Source organism: Cloeon dipterum, chromosome 1 (assembly GCF_949628265.1).
Source record: "Cloeon dipterum chromosome 1, ieCloDipt1.1, whole genome shotgun sequence".
In the NCBI taxonomy this organism is placed as follows: domain Eukaryota; kingdom Metazoa; phylum Arthropoda; class Insecta; order Ephemeroptera; family Baetidae; genus Cloeon; species Cloeon dipterum.
This window is the reverse complement of record NC_088786.1, coordinates 42,503,208-42,506,814: the sequence shown is the minus strand read 5'-3', so window position 1 is coordinate 42,506,814 and position 3,607 is coordinate 42,503,208.

Below are 3,607 nucleotides of genomic sequence, written 5' to 3'. Positions count from 1 at the left end.
TTAACGATTTGTTGATTTTGAAGAAAATATTGACATGTACTTACTGTGAAGCGCGCGTTTCACAGGCAAAAAACGGTCGCGTAGAGCACGGCGAGAGATCCGACGAAGAGCACGGATGCCGTCAGGTAGAGGCCCACGACAACCAGTTCGGCCATTGCAGTCTGCAAGAAATTTTAATCTTAACCGGACTGCAATTTAGCAAATTCGCATTACTTGGACCTTAGAGACTGTATTTGATCAAGTTTCTGAGCACACCGCTCGATTCTTAATTGGTGTGCTCAGAAAATTCGTCAAAAAGACCGTCTTTAATTGGACCCCCTGCACTTTTGAGTGAAATTGTATTAGTGAGAAATGTTGAAAAAGTGATTTACCTATATGTTTGTATATATATGTTGCGATGCGAGGTGGCTGGCAGCTGCAGTGAAACTATAGTTGCAAGTGGCGCTTGCATTGCATCGCCTCCGACGAACCGCGATGTGCGTGAGTCTGCGCGCCATCCGTCACATTACTCGCTTTCCGCCAACGCTAATAACCCTTTGCTGTGCACCCTCGGCATGCTGCTGCCGCTTGTAGCAAATACTACGGTCGAGGTGGATTTACATTTGTTCCACAAACGTTTTCACTGTTCAAAACGCTCTTTATTGAAAAAAATCTACCCCAAAAGTGGGCCATCTAGAAGAGGTTAAGAAAAGTTGAACACGGTGTACACTTTTCGCAATTCGGACAGTTAAAACCCGAATTTAGCAATTGAAATATTGGCAAATTATTAAAAAGATCTACATATTTTATGCTAAAATCGTTAAGGTTCTTTTTTATTGTTGCAAATTGTATAAAACAAATTGCTTATTGATCAACTGTATGCTTAATGCATCCAACAATACAAATCATTTTCAATTGTCGCCCTGTATCATCCACTTAAAGCAAATTACTATCATGTTGTACGTCAGAAGCGGTGCCATTTCTGACTTTTTTACATTTTTTGATAAGTCGTGTATGTGGCATTTAATTGAATATATTTAATAAGTGAGAAAAAACATCAAATCAAATTATTCGTTTAAGATTGGTTACGCGTTGCACGTGTGTCTGCTGTCTGCTGGCGCCGCGTCGGGGCGGATCAAACCGACTGCGCACGGTGGTGGGGTTGCGGGTCCAATCCATACAGTGTGAGCAACACTGTCATGCGGCCAGCAACAGGTGCTCCTCCAATAACGTGCGTTTCATCAACTTTGGGCTTCAAATTTAAACTCTGAGCCACGCCTAAAATCATGGACATATTCTTATATATGTCTCCGCATGCAGTAAAGCAGCTTTCCTCCTGCGCGTAAATTACTATCGTAAACTATTTCACTTGTTGTATTTGATTAATGTCCTAACGAATTGCAACTGCAAACGAATACATCAACAAAATTCGTCATCTGAATTCATCTCGGTATTCATCATTTCAACCCTCTTACTCCTATCCCCAAAGCGGTACCACTTTTCCGGCGCTGCGACTCGAGCCACGCCAACATATCATTTCGAGCCGCGGCTTCAGAGTTGCGAACCGGCCGCTCTCGACACGCGATCGGAGCGATTAAATATGGTAGTGGAAAATTGGCCAAAAAGAAACGAATATTCTACTATAAATACTTGCGGCACTTTCAACACGGGGCAGCCCGTTGGCTCGCTTTTGTTATGGCATTCTCAGGGATATTTGCTGAGTAGTTTTGCGATTGAATACTATGGCTGCCCAATGTCAGAGACGACAACAACAATGATTACAAATTTTGACGGGAGCATTTTCAAGACAAATTATTGAAAATAAAAGATGCAATAAAAAACAAAGAAACATCTACACAGTCAAAACGAGGGAAGCAGCAACGCCGTTCGTCTGTCTGTAAGCAGGAATATCGGCACAAAGAATATGAGCAGCGGATCGTGTTGGCGGGCAGCTCGCAATTGATTAATTCTCATCTGCGAGTGCGTGCGCATAGTCCCTATTTCCACTCGGTTTTCTGTGTGCGAGCGCAACAAATTCGAATTCGTGGGTGGGATTCTTAAAATTCATCGCCAACCGTAAGTGCGGAAATAAGTCCTATGTAAAATAGTGTACCAAAAATTTTTATCAGGAAATCGATCGTAAAAGGTTCAAATCATTTTTCTGTTATTTAAAAAATAGAATCCGATATTCGTTATTTCTTTTGCAAAAATCAGTCACGACCCTCCGTGTTCCATTGCGAAAATTGCCCTAAAATTACCAACGGACCCTAGAGCTCTTCTTCAAGAGCAAAATTTGTGATCGGGATTTTAAGGCTTAGGAGATAAAATTTTTAACTTGTCTCGTGGCTTCAAAGCAAGCACGGATGTGTTCTAAAAATAATGACTTTTCCGCTAAGCTCATGCTTACCGATAGATGCGTGTGAAACGCGGAGTGTCGGTCAAGCAAACAAAGTAACAACTCACTGCGCTCCCTCTCTCGGCATTGCAACGCGCGCGGCGCTAATTTTCTCCCTGTCTGCGCACTTTGAAGTCGGCTCTCTCCATCAAATAACTTGATAAATTCGATAATTAAATTTGATTTTTATACGGTTGGCTACGCTTCTTACCCATTTTCTAAAGGGATTACATTTAATTTCCGCTTAGAAAAGGATGAATCAAATATTCTTACGAGCCGGGTCGCGTGTTTGTTTTATTATAGTCTGCAAACAATTTTAAAAGTTGGACCCTGCATTTTTTTGTGTGTGAATGTTTAAAAAAGCGACTTGCGTGCGAGGTGGCTGGCGGATGCAGCGCGATGTGCGTGAGTCTGCGTGCTCCTGCTCCGTCCCGACGCCAACCCTTTTCTCACTGCTGCTGCCACTTTTAGCAATTCGAGGTGGATTTGCATGCCACGAGTTGGGCTCCGCAATTAATATTCTTGCTCTTTTGAATTGATCGGGAAACTTTAGATGGTATTGAGGGGTATATATTCCTAAAATAAATCGCTCAAATTCCGTAGAATGCCTTTATTATAAGCCTCGGTAATTTGGAGTGTAAAACATTACAAGTGTAAAATGGAATTTTGTGTTTTGATACAGTCAGAATAAATATCACAATTTATTAGAATTAAATTAGAGCGAACTCGCGGCAGTAAGGCTCAACAGAATCTCACAAAATATAATTGTTCTCAATTGCAAACAAACAAACGATTGAAAGTTATTGAGCGAAATTATGCTCGAACGTCTGCGGCGTGAGTTTCTGACGGTTCGTGCAGAGGGGAAAATTAGAAGGGCCACCAAGGAAAGGTTCAAAGGTTTTATTAAAAACACATCATTTTCAAGAATTTTTCCACGAAATTCAGAATAGACTATTTTAGACGATTTATGACGGTTTTGGCAGTTACAGACTCGTTTCTGTGATACAGAATAGTACGTTTAATAAGACAGAGAGAGTGTTAACATAAAATAAAATTATTATGCTTAAGTTTAAGACTTTGTGACGCGTGTGTGTCTGTTGGCGCGACGTTGGTGTGCAAATGAACACACGTGCGGTAAGAAAAAAGAAGCGAGTCTCCTCCGACACTTCATATTTGTGTTACAGATTTAATTTCGTCAGTCGGATCTAAAAAACAACTTACGCGTGTCTCATC